Source organism: Pygocentrus nattereri, chromosome 14 (genome assembly GCF_015220715.1).
Source record: "Pygocentrus nattereri isolate fPygNat1 chromosome 14, fPygNat1.pri, whole genome shotgun sequence".
Classification (NCBI taxonomy): domain Eukaryota; kingdom Metazoa; phylum Chordata; class Actinopteri; order Characiformes; family Serrasalmidae; genus Pygocentrus; species Pygocentrus nattereri.
The window spans coordinates 12,612,473-12,626,900 of NC_051224.1; the positions used below are offsets into that span (position 1 = coordinate 12,612,473).

At 38.9% G+C, this 14,428-nt stretch overlaps 1 long non-coding RNA gene across 1 annotated transcript; it reads left to right on the forward strand.

The window, feature by feature from the left end:
* Window positions 1-4,961: 4,961 nt before the first annotated feature.
* On the forward strand, window positions 4,962-6,621 carry LOC108412460. The gene is made up of 3 exons (XR_001856663.1): window positions 4,962-5,021; window positions 5,380-5,506; window positions 6,538-6,621. It is a non-coding gene; the product is annotated as an uncharacterized LOC108412460 (long non-coding RNA).
* Window positions 6,622-14,428: the final 7,807 nt, after the last annotated feature.

Consider the following 14,428-nt stretch of genomic DNA (forward strand, 5'->3'; position numbering starts at 1 on the left):
GCTTGTGTGAGGTAGCAGGAGAGAAAAGCAGGAATGGTTCCACATGGAGCTAATTCATTTTACCCATTTGCTCTCTGAGTGTATTTGTGTGTACACATGGGTGTATGTGTTTGAAGAGGAGAAGGGGAGGTGGAGGGTACATTAAGAAGAAAGGAGGTTTTGAGAGTGTAATTGGGCCTCAAATTTGGTCCGAACCTGAATAAAGCCCAAGAACTTTCTGTGCAATCCCACCCCCACTCAACACACAGCAACCCCAAACTGAGCCTGACAAAATTCTGCCTGAAATTGCCACATTTTTATACTTATCCATGATTATTATATCATGGATAAATAAAAACATAGTAGAAACGAATGATATATTAAAATAATCAGCTGTCAAAAATTAAGTTTAAATCACACTTTAATAAATGTATCGAGCAATGCATTCTGAACCTGATCTCAACACATATTTGGAAAATGACATCTGAACTGAACATCAACTTGAGCAGCTGGGGGTCCTAACGATAAATATTTCATGGGTAGTATCTGTTAAAATAAAATAAAAAAATCTTTATATAGCACTTTTCATTTTAGTTACAAAATCTTTAAAAAAATGCATTATCCATGAAGACATTATTTTTTTAAATCTGGGTTTACATACAGCTAAACACCTGAGAAGCACACCAGCTGCTACATTCTGAACTAGTTGGAGCTCATATACAGCAAGGCAATCAGCCAGTAACACGTTACAGTAGTCTAGTAGTTATGCAAGCGTGAACTAAGTTCTCAACATATTGAAGTGTTTTGCAAGTAATTAAAATTTAATTAAATAAAAAACTAGTATCCAGTGTTACACCAAAGATTTGTAACACTGGCTTGGTTGCACTGTAAAAACATTAAGGTCTAGCATAAAATCTGCAACCTTTTTTTGAGCAGATTTAGGACCCAACAGCAATACTTCTGTTTTTATCAGAGTTTAGCAGGAGGAGGTTCCTTGTCATTGAATTTAGCTGAGCTGACACATAGCTAAATAACATCAACATACAAGTCAATGGCCACATTGTGTTTATGAATTTTGTATCCAAGGAGCTGGAAATAAATGTAAAACACTAAGGCCCCCAAAACAGAGCCTTGTGGGACAACATATTGTGCAGGGAGACTCCAATTGCAAATTGTAAGCAGCCTGTCAAGTAAGACCTAAACCAGACAAGAACGTATCTGTTGTGTGTGTGTGTGTGTATGGATGTTGAGGATAGAGACAGGTGAAGTGTGTATGTTTATTGAGGAAAGAGATGAGATGACTGTTTTTGTGTATGTGTTGACTAGTGAAGTGTGTAGAGTCTATGTGTCTGCGTGAGTGTGTTGAAGAGTGAGGGGTGTGTGTGTGTGTGTGTGTGTGTGTGTGTGTGTGTGTGTGGTGAAGGGCCAGGTGGAGTGCTGTAGACAGTGAAGGAGCTGAGAGGAGAATTTACTGGCCATTGGTTCTGGACTGTTAGTGGAGTAATCTGGCCAGCTGGCTTCTCCTCTCTCCTCTACACCAAACACACAAACACACACACACACACACACCCCAGTGCAGGTGGTTAAGAGGCGTAAGAACAGAGGAGAGGGTGAGAGCAGCGGGTGTGTTGACGCTTTTGATGACCGAAGTGTAGCGTGGCATTCACACTCCATCAAAAAGAAACACACATGCACACGCACACACCACATTCTTTGCAAATTACACAGTCATTTAGTGAAGCAGCAGGCAGTCTTTATAGAAATGCTGGACAGAGGAATTTTGCAAAATAATGACCATGTACCTCCACGCTCTTCAGTTACCTTAAAACCCCTCACAAAAAGTTTCCCCTGTGAAGACTGTTTCAGCAGAAAGAATGAACTGAGCTCTCCATGCTCAATCCAAGTTAGTTGGATTACACATTAAAATGAGTCCTAATAATAACAATAATGATAATAATAATAATAATAATAATGTATTTTATTTTTTATATAAATAGCATTTTTCATGCCTGTGGCAGCTCAAAGTGCTTTACAGACAGGTGATAAACTTAAAAAGTAAAACAAGAAATCATGTGTAGACATGAGTTTTAATTAAGCATTAAGTTTACTAAATGTAAAGAGATACATTTTTAGGTACTTCTTAATAGTCAGCACTGAGCTTGACTGTCTGATAAAAGGTGGAATTCAGTTCCACACTTTAAAGTATAATAACTTTAATAATAGCTGTGCATGTTTTCTGTATTTTACTGAAGGTGTTTGCAGAAGGTCAGTGTCCGCATCTAAGATCACATGAACTTAAACAGGCAGACATTCTATGATGAAAGCAGGTTCTTTAGAGTCATTCAGAGCTTTAAAAACTCTGACTGATACAGGCAGACAGTGGAGTTCTTTCAAAATGGGAGTGATGTGATCTCTCAGTTTTGTTTTTGTTGCATGCTGTCACATTTTGTACAACTTGTAGAGGTATTGCTTTTTTAGAAAGTCCAGTAAGTACAACATTACAGTGATCAACTCGGTAACAGCTGCATGAAGAAGTTTCTCTGCATCACTCTGAGATACAAAATGCTGAACGATATTTCTCAAAATATAAAAAGCTACTGTAGTAGTGACTGCGTTTATATGCAGGATAAAACAGAGATCAGAGTCTAAGATCACACCAAGGTTTCCTACTTCAGGTTTGGTGTGTGAAGCTAAAGAATCAATTTAAAGCAGCTTTCTCTCAAATCTCATAGATTTACATTGCTGGGCCTGTCGTGGGCTGGAGGTTAGGGAACCAGCCCTGTAACCAGAAGGTTGCCAGTTTGATCCCTTTGGCTGACTGAAGGACTGAAGTGCCCTTGAGCAAGGCACCTAACCAACCAATTTCTCCCTGTGCTGTAAAAAGAAGTCTGCTCAACTTTAAATGATATAGTAGCAGATTTCAAGGATTTTCTTGAGTTGGCTCAACTTGGGGACAGTAGAGTTCACACAACTCAAACTTCTTAGATGAGTCAAAAATTCTGCCAGCTACTGTTTCTAGGTCTGCACACTTAAATGCGCCTGAATTCGTATTTTTTACTCAATTTCTCCACCAGCTGGCGCTCCTTCTATCACACAGTCTTATCTGGCATATTCCTCTTCAGTTTCCAGATATGGGCAGCTACAGTATTACTGGGATTCAAACTCACAATCTCCTGATGTTGGGATGAGTTTTAGACAGCTGTACCACATGAAATTATGCTGTGCTTAATTAAAACATTAAAACAACAAATATTTTCTCCAGTGTATTGAACATTTGTAGACACAAAATCTGTGTTGATTCAAGTGTTGCTGAGTGGTGCAATGGACTAAGCTGTCACTCCAGCAGGAGGTGATGAGTTTGAGCCTCAGCACTGCTATAACCATCTGTAAGTGCATACCCAAATGTCTAGCAGGATTGTGTGATGGAAAGAGTCCTGGCTAGTGGGGAAGCTGAGTGTAAAAAAAAAAAAAAACTTTTGTTTTATTTACCAAACTGAGATGCAGAACTAAAACATTAAGAGAACTTTTGACTCAGCTGAGAAGTTTGAGTTGTGTGAACTCCTGTGTCCTCAAGTTGAGTCAACTCAAGAAAAGCCATGTAATCAGGTACTATATCATTTTGAGTTGAGCTGACCTTTTTAACTGTGAGTGTAATTCCCACACTCATTTTTTAGAAATGTAGCAAGTTGGAAATATTTTCAATTGGTGTCTGAAGAGCTGTGATGTTTGAAAATTGATCTGAAACTTGGGATTATTTGTCAAAATTTTATAGATTCTAGGAAAGAGGAATTATCGAGCAAATTCATTAATGATGCGGGGTTATTATTAGTGTGTAACTGGGGGAGCAATCAAAGATTTTAAAGTCAAAGTCTCTCTCTCTTTCTCACTTTCTCTCTCTCTGTCTCTCGGGGGACATTAGACACAGTCTAGTGGGTTACTTTGGATTTCATTTCCAAATCACTGCTGCTCACAGGGAATTCTCTAAAGCCTCTAACTCCTTCTTCTCAGAGATAAAGTGTGTGTGGGCGTGTGTGTCTGTATTTTGACTGAGGAATGAGGGTTGGCATGTGAGGAGCTCCGCCTCCTGTGGGGTGTGTGTGAGTGTGTGTTTGGACTCTGATGGGTTGGCGTGTGAGGCGCATGTTCTGAGAGTGTGTGTGTGTGTGTGTGTGTGTTGATGAAGAGTGTTTGGCGTGTGGGGGGCTCTGTTTGCCGTGGTGTCTAAATGAGAGAGGACATCACTCATTTCCAACCCTAAATTGCCTTGATCTCATCTGTGACCTTCTGTAAACAGCCTTACTCGCACAACCACCTGATCTCTCTCTCTCTCTCTCTCTCTCTCTCTCTCTCTCTCTCTCTCTCCCACTCTCTCCCTTTCTGTCTTTTCTGTCTTTCCTTCTTTTCTCCCCCTCTCTGTATCTCTTCTCTCTTTTTCTGTCCTCTTTTCTCTTTCCTCTGCCGCTCTCATTCTCATTCTCATTCTCGATCTGCTGTCATTTTTTCTTTCGCTGTCTCTCTTTTTGCGTCTATTTCTTTCTGTCTCTCTCTGTCTGCTTTCTTTTTCTTTCTGTCTTTCTGCCTTTCTGTCTTCTCTTTTGTTTTTTCTTTCTCTCTCTCTCTCTCTCTCTCTCTCTCTCTTGCTGTCTTTCTTTCTCATTATTTGTTTTTCTCCTTTTCTCTGTATTTTTCTTTCCTCCTTTTCCTTTCATTTCTTCTTTCTTTCTCTCTCTCTCACTCTCTTTCTTCTCTTATTCTTTCTTTCTATGTCCTCCTCTCTATCTCTTGCTGTCATTCCTTCCCTTTACCTGACTTTCTTCTTTTCTCTGTTTTTCTCTTTCTATCCTCTATTTTCTATTTTCTTTCACTTCTTCCTTCTCTCTCACTCTCACGCTCTCTCTCTCTCTCTCTCTCTCTCTCTCTCTCTCTCTCTCACTCTCACGCTCTCTCTCTCTCTCTCTCTCTCTCTCTCTCTCTCTCTTTCACTCAAACATTTTGTGCAGAGGCAGCCTCAGGTGGTCATCAAGGTCATCTTGAGAGTTTCTGTAAGTCTTCAGTCTCCATTGAAGAAAAACCTTCGTGGATAAAAGTGACTTCTTTGCTGTGATCATTTATTCCTTGCTAGGAGTAACTCGGCTCACCTGCGTCTCTCTTCTCTCCTGTGCCTTTCTCTCTTGCTCTCATTGATTCTCTCTCGCTCTCTCTCTCTCTCTTTCTCTTTCTCTTTCTCTTTCTCTTTCCATCTCTCTCCCCTCTCACAGAGCTTGGAACAGTGTTTCCCTGTGCCAGCCCTGCAGCCCCCATGCTCTGGGTGTTCTTGTTTTCTGTTATGTAGCACACCTGATTCAGTTTATTAACTAACTGACTTTACCAGGCTCCGCTCACAAGTGTGTTCTTTTACAGCTACTGTAGCATGAAATTTTCATGAAAATGAAAAATGAAGAAAGCTGCATCACTTCTACACCCGTCAGGCTTTTCTGATGGTCTCTCATTTGCTGTCTTTCATGGAAGCCACTGTCAATGACCAAAGGTAGGCATCTGGGTGTAGCATATCACTGTAAAATGAGTAAAGAAGGGGTGGGGCTTAGGCAGTGTACACACGCACACTCAAATGACTGGGCTTTTTTCTAGATTCACTTCTAAATTCTAGGAGCTGCGATTGTTGGGACTGATTTTGTTAGAAGGCTGGTGTGACAGACTCTGAAAAAGTTCTAGTTAAAACTTTTATTAATCTGGGCCAAAGCAGTCTGTGTAGTATATAATTAAAGCCTAGACATTTTAATATATAAAATAGAGAGGGCTGGATCATATCTAACCTAAAAATCTGTGTTATATCAGTACTGATGTGAAGTCGGATGCAAGTGCACAAACTGCAAATGTCCAAATATGTACATTTAAAGTGTGTTATTAATTTGAGATCATGTATTATTTTGTATGTATGAGAAAGTTCACTCCACAGATTTTGCTAAATTATATAATCATTCAATGGTTTAAATGTAAACAAAATCATTCAGAGTGGTTTGGTGTGAAATACATCTTTCTAGAGAACTTTCCAGAGTCAGAATTGTTTACCATTACAGTACTAGGAACCAGACGTCTGAGGCATTTAAAAGGCTCTAAAAGCTACATCCCATTAAGTTATTGAACAAAATGGTTACAAATGAGTTACTTGATACCTGAGACATTGCTGTGTGATACATATATTTAAAACGTATATTTAGTATAAATTATCACACCAGGATTACCTCTGTGTTTCCTCTCAAAACTGCATTCTCAACTCGCTTGTAGCTATAGCCGCTCAACATGGCTAACGCCTGCAGCAGCTTTTGTTTACAGTTTTGTTTTCTTATATATTTTGAAAGATTGCAGAGAATCCATATCAGTTTGAATCAGAACGCACAAATGAGCAGCAGCTTAAAGAAATCAGAGCTGAGAGAGAGACTAAACACGCCAGAGCGGTGCAGAAGAACCCAGACCAGATGGAAATTGGTGGTGTTAACGACAAACTACGTGCTCTGCTAACCAGTTTACTGTATTTTCTCCATTTATTTTCACATCCAGGTACAGAACAGTTCACCACCACTCTGAACAGTTAACGAACAACTGTGCTCTGTCACAGCTCCTCTGATGAATACAGTTACTCATGTAAGTTATATGTTTTGCTGACACCATGAGACGCAACACCACCTGACCCAACAACACAAAGCCCCCACCCAATAATATCCATCAGGGTGGAGAGGTACACCCTGATGGAACTATGAAAATGTTTCAATTTTTAAGTTTTTTTTTATTTAAATTTAGTACTGTTTTACCGTTAACAGCATGACATATAAAATTGTACAAGACACATCAAGTTCACTGGTTCTCGGACTCTAGAAAGACACATTTGTCACCAAACCACTCTGAATGATTTCAACTATTAATAATTAATTTAGTAAAATCAAGGAGTTCCTCTTTAATTTCCTTAAGTTTAATGGAATTCTTACCAGCATTTACCAGCAAGTTTAAGTTTTCTTTGCAGTAGTTGCTTAAAAGTTGCTTAAAATATATATATATTTTTAGGCACATTCCCAGACAGACTGGTGGTAAAGCTGTCGGCCTATTGGCAACTGCCACTGGCTTTGACTGCATCACTATCCAGGCGGTGCACTAGTGGTAATGCAGTGCTTATACAAAAAGCCACATTTTCATGATTCATTCTGTGTGCACAGTCTAGCTTAGATGTACTTTCTTTCTTTCTTTCTTTCTTTCTTTCTTTCTTTCTTTCTTTCTTTCTTTCTTTCTTTCTTTCTTTATCTTTATTTTCTTTTATGCTAAAATTAATGTACCTACAATACACATTAAAATAACTGAACACATGCACATAATACATAGATTTATCAGATTTTCTCCTTTTAAGAATATTATTTTCTTTTTAAAGATTCTCATTGGTAGTGTCCTTGAGGGATCTTTTAAACTTTGCTTAATCTGAAGTGTTACTGAGAAAGTCCAACTTTGAAGGTATATAATCTGATATGAATCTTTCCCATAAACACTAAAAGACACTAAACACAGTTCTACTGTTGCAATAAGAGATAAGAGATGTTAATGCTACTGCATCAGAAGAGTTTCTGTATCTCTCTATTGACGGTTGAATGCCGCTCTTCACCTGGAGGAGCTTGTTAGAGCAGCGTGTCGGTTCTCTTTGCGTTTCATGAGCTTTACAAAGCTGTCACCGAGTGGGCAGTCAATTAGTTAATTATACAAGTGAGACCACTGTAACCAGTTTATAAAACCATTAGGCCTAGTCAGTTACATTATTTCTTAAATTTTCATGTTTTATCTTTAGCTCAGAAGAACTTCACAGCATGCTGAATGAACACAATGAAACTTGCTGGTAATCTTCAAATATGTCATGTACATCGATATAAATGAAAGCTTCTAAATTTAAGATTCAACCTCAACTCTGCAGTATGTTTCTTTGATGCTTATTCCACCCCCTTTTCACTCCTTCCAGTCTGTTTTGCTCTTTCTATCCCTCTCTCTCTCTCACAGCAAGCTGCCACCCCCGTATGAAGGTCAGTTGGGCCGATGGGACGGCTCAGCTCATACAACTTTATGACTTTTTAATGGGACAGCAATCATTCCAGCCCGCTGCAATCATGGCCAATTAGCAGCTCCCACTCGTTAACACCACTCCTAACACTGTGCTAATTGGAGGTTAATTGGGTTTGATTGGATTTTTTTTAAATATTCGGCACTATTAGGGTGCTATGAGAGATGAGTCTAATCTTAAACATGCTGTAATTCAGTTTGGGGAAAGGAGAGTGGGCTAGTTCTGTCAGATGAAAATTGAAAAGGTTGATGTATGCCTCCAGATGTGTCTGGTAAAAATAAATGAGCTAAAAATTCGCTCCTTCATTCTCTAACTCACCCATCCACCAGACACCATAGAGTACATTTAGGCCTGGAGACATCTGATGGTGTGGCTGGGATGTAATTAAAAATGGGTGGATTCCAGCTTGTATGTCAATTATGTGCAAATTGGCAGGAGGTAAAACTTATTATAGATTCATAGTGTCATTACATTTTTCTTGTAAAGTGAATGAATGAACATGAGTCAAACATGCTTAGTTGGAACCAACTGTATTACAGACTGTTGTTGTTGTAATTTCTAATGTAAAGTCTACATTTTGATAGCAAGAAGAATTAAAAGTAAATTGAAAGCCTCTGCTTCTGCTCTATGTTTATGCAAATTAAAAACTTTACACAACATTTATGTCCTAGGAAATGTTATGATCATAACTGAAAATGGCCAGATGTCAGGTCACTGGGGTATAACTCTGAAGGAAGTAAATGATATTGTGGGAGCTTGGCCTAATTTAATTTCTCTAAAAATCTCCATGAATGAATCAATCTTATTAGATATTAACCCGTTCAACTGCAGATTCCACCACTATCCATTCCACCATCATAGCAGATTCCATTACTACCCATTCCACCATCAAAGCAGATTCCTCCACTATCCATTCCACCATCATAGAAGATTCCACAACTACCCATTCCACCATCATAGCAAATCCCACCTCTATCTATTCCGCCATCATAGCAGATTCCACCACTGTCCACTCCACCATCAAAGCAGATTGGTGGAATCATGCTATGATGGTGGAATGGGTAGTGGTGGAATCTGCTATGATGGTGGAATGGGTAGTGGTGGGATCTGCCGTGATGGTGGAATGGGTAGTGGTGGAATTTGCTATGATGGTGGAATGGATAGTGTTGGAATCTGCTATGATGGTGGAATGGGTAGTAATGGAATCTGCTTTGATGGTGGAATGGGTAGTAATGGAATCTGCTTTGATGGTGGAATGGGTAGTAATGGAATCTGCTTTGATGGTGGAATGGGTAGTAATGGAATCTGCTTTGATGGTGGAATGGGTAGTAATGGAATCTGCTTTGATGGTGGAGTGGACAGTGGTGGAATCTGCTATGATGGCGGAATAGATAGAGGTGGGATTTGCTATGGTGATATAGCAGATCCCACCACTACCCATTCCACTGACATAGCAGATTCCACCACTATCCACTCCACTATCATAGCAGATTCCACCACTATCCACTCCACTGACATAACAGATTCCACCACTATCCACTTCACTATCATAGCAGATTCCACCACTACCACTCCACTGACATAGCAGATTCCACCACTATCCACTCCACTGACATAGCAGATTCCACCACTATCCACGCCACTATCATAGCAGATTCCACCACTACCACTCCACTGACATAGTAGATTCCACCACTATCCACTCCACTGACATAGCAGATTCCACCACTATCCACTCCACTATCATAGCAGATTCCACCACTACCACTCCACTGACACAGCAGATTCCACCACTATCCACTCCACTATCATAGCAGATTCCACAATGGCCAAATTATATGTTTTGTTGATTTCCTAACCTATTATAGCCCATGTCAGTGCATCATCTGTGCTGTGATTTGGTAGCCATGTCTCTGCTGTGTCATCTGTTTATATATTGTTATGTATATGTATATGTATATTCTTCTCCTACTAATTGTGATCTGTAAGCATCTTTGGGTCCCAGAAAAACACTATATAATTATCAAACTGAAATGTGGCATTTTTCTTTTGCAAAATGGCCAATTTCTGTTTATCTCTGTTTATTAGTTCAACATCAAATATAAAATGTGCCAAATAAACAATAATAGTGCATTAAAATGTGCATAAGAAGATATATTAACATATTTTTTACTTAGAAAATCAACAAAACATACTTCGTGTGGGCCAGCCAAACTTTTGCATGCAGCTGTACTCTGGATGTTGAATATTAAAGTAAATTATGTTAAAACTAGCATTTATGTGCAGGGGCTTCTTCTCAAAAACTACCCTGACTTTGATAAGTATGCATTAATAATGTACATGTAGTACTATTAGTAAAAAGCTATATCATACTCTAAATACTATAAAAATGCTAGTTGATTATGTAAAAACATAGTAACGTGTTGTGAGAAATACTATGTCTAATTATAGTACCAGTAGCTGCTGTTCATACCTGCAGTGCACTATTACACAGCGTCTGGGAGGCTGTGACTCCCTAATTGTGACTTTAATCCTCACTCCACCCAAACATCATTAAAAAGGGCGAGAGGGGCTTTAAAACAAATACAACCCACTAACAAGAGGCCATACCATATGAAAATGTACACTACATAAGCATTTATTGTGAAGCTTAGTTTCATAATCTTAGCCTAAATGTATGTGCAGTAATTGTTGACATATACTTACATATGTAGAGCTTGAATATACCACACTGGCTCACTTATCTTGGTTACTAGCTACTAAGTACTATAATTACCAACATGCAAAGCATGTACCACCAATTACTTGTAAATACTACATATTTACCTAGTAAACACTAGCTCCTTGCCTTAAGACATTAAGAATTTAAAACCTCTATTTCTGCTGAACTTCTGTGCAAATTACTTCAAAGCCTCATGCTTCCAATGATGCCACACACAGAGAGAACAGTGCCAAAAGCCAGCTTGCCTTTAAGTAGTGCATCTGTTGCAAATGGAGACATAACGACAGATGACTAAAGCAGATGAGAATCATAAATGTCACTCCATAAATGCTGGAGAATAGGCTGAATGCAATGGCCAAGGTCTGAGACCTCTGATTGGCTGAGCTGATATTACTCAGAGGTCAAAGGTCAAGTCTTTAGCTGCAATGGGTTTAATCTATGCTAATACTCACATTTAGAAGCGATGGCAGAGATGTTTAATAGGTGAGGGTGGAATGAAGAGGGTGATTGGATGGTGGGAGTGGAGGGGTAGTTTAAGGGAGAGAATAGAGAGGACGGTGCAGAGGATAAAAAGAAGGGAGGCTGTAAAGTCCTGTTTATCCTGTTTTCAGCGAATTTAAACAATAAAATATTTACTCTTCTACTTAGACTACATACTTAAAATGAATTTCTTCTTGTGTCAGTGAGTTAAAAGTGAGATATTGCAACATGCTTTTATTGCTGGTAATAATTATGACTCTGAAGGGTTAAGAAAGAGTGAAAAGCATAGAGAGAGAGAGAAAGAGAGAGACTGTATTTCCATTAGTGTGTGTTATTTAATGGCCATGTGCATTTATCAGTGATGGGACTGGATTAGGCTCGTCACCGTGGTGATGAGGGAAGATTAGAGAAGGTGAGAGATTAATATCCTGCAGTGAAGGCTGTATCTCAAATTAATTTCCTCTTTACGAGCGTTTAAAAACTGCACGCATGCCCAGTGGACTGCTATCACATAGAAGCCCCCATAATTACTTGTGGTTATATTACACCTCCCAGAGCTTACTACTGACATTGAGACTGCATTCCACTGAGCAAACTGCTGAGGTACTATATATCATAGACCTAAATACTGATGTTTTATATTATATTTCATGCAGGTAACTAGTGACACGGTAGTCTATATTCCACAAATGCAATTACTGCACTAAATACATTCAATACTATATCACACACAGGTGATGACTAACAGCTCTAAATACTCACATTCAATACTACATCACACACAGGTGATGACTAACAGCTCTAAATACTCACATTCAATACTATATCACACACAGGTGATGACTAACAGCTCTAAATACTCACATTCAATACTACATCACACACAGGTGATGACTAACAGCTCTAAATACTCACATTCAATACTATATCACACACAGGTGATGACTAACAGCTCTAAATACTCACATTCAATACTATATCACACACAGGTGATGACTAACAGCTCTAAATACTCACATTCAATACTATATCACACACAGGTGATGACTAACAGCTCTAAATACTCACATTCAATACTATATCACACACAGGTGATGACTAACAGCTCTAAATACTCACATTCAATACTATATCACACACAGGTGATGACTAACAGCTCTAAATACTCACATTCAATACTACATCACACACAGGTGATGACTAACAGCTCTAAATACTCACATTCAATACTATATCACACACAGGTGATGACTAACAGCTCTAAATACTCACATTCAATACTACATCACACACAGGTGATGACTAACAGCTCTAAATACTCACATTCAATACTACATCACACACAGGTGATGACTAACAGCTCTAAATACTCACATTCAATACTACATCACACACAGGTGATGACTAACAGCTCTAAATACTCACATTCAATACTACATCACACACAGGTGATGACTAACAGCTCTAAATACTCACATTCAATACTATATCACACACAGGTGATGACTAACAGCTCTAAATACTCACATTCAATACTACATCACACACAGGTGATGACTAACAGCTCTAAATACTCACATTCAATACTACATCACACACAGGTGATGACTAACAGCTCTAAATACTCACATTCAATACTACATCACACACAGGTGATGACTAACAGCTCTAAATACTCACATTCAGTACTATATCACACACAGGTGATGACTAACAGCTCTAAATACTCACATTCAATACTATATCACACACAGGTGATGACTAACAGCTCTAAATACTCACATTCAATACTATATCACACACAGGTGATGACTAACAGCTCTAAATACTCACATTCAATACTACATCACACACAGGTGATGACTAACAGCTCTAAATACTCACATTCAATACTATATCACACACAGGTGATGACTAACAGCTCTAAATACTCACATTCAATACTACATCACACACAGGTGATGACTAACAGCTCTAAATACTCACATTCAATACTATATCACACACAGGTGATGACTAACAGCTCTAAATACTCACATTCAGTACTACATCACACACAGGTGATGACTAACAGCTCTAAATACTCACATTCAATACTATATCACACACAGGTGATGACTAACAGCTCTAAATACAATACTACATATAATTATATTTCACACTCAGGTAACTACTGACAGCACTAAATACTCACATATAATGCTATGGCAACCCAGAGTCCAAACCTCAACATTATTAAATGTGTTTGGGATTACTTGAAACATATAAAACTTCAAGTTGTAGAAAAATAGCCTGCAGAGTACACTGAAAAAAGAAAAGCAAGAATGGAAATTGCAGAAGATTTTGGTATTTCGATTTAGTATGCTTTTGTTAAATATGTTTTCTGCTTTTTTCCTGATGCTGAAAAATTAATTACTTGTACTTGGACTGGAAAATTACATAAATGAAGGGTGGTCTCTGAATTTTGCACAATGCTTTAAGTACTGACATTACACCATACCCTAAAGAGATGACAATCACACTGAGAAATTTTGCTTCTCACAATTAAACTATGCTTCATGAGCCATGCTAGCTAAGATTATCATATCCCTCTGAGCCAAATGTAGTGATTTATTCCATGCAGTCCTTATACAATAAATGCAGTTTATATCTCATTGTTCTGTGCCAAAAACAGACAGTTCTATTAAGTGATAATGTTTTGATCCCACAACCGGGGAAATTCCATCTCCGCATTTAACCCATCCATGCAAGTGAAACACCACACACACACTAGGGGGCAGTGAGCACACTTGCCCGGAGCGGTGGGCAGCCCTATCCACGGCGCCCGGGGAGCAACTGGGGGTTAGGCGTCTTGCTCAAGGACACCTCAGTCATGGACTGTCGGCGCTGGGGATTGAACGGGCAACCTTCCGGTCACAGGGCCAGTTCCCTAACCTCCAGCCCACGACTGCCCCCAAAGCGCCGTATTAGCGCCGTGTTGTACCAATGCATGTGTTCTCTGTCACTCTCAGTAACAGATCATTTGCTTTTCTATGTGTGTGGATGTCAAGTGAAATATATTTACTTGCGGTAAAGCTATAGGAGGGCTGGTGACTGTTTACTAGTGCTGCATGATATAGTAAACAAACATGCTGTTGCAATGATAATTCTAATAA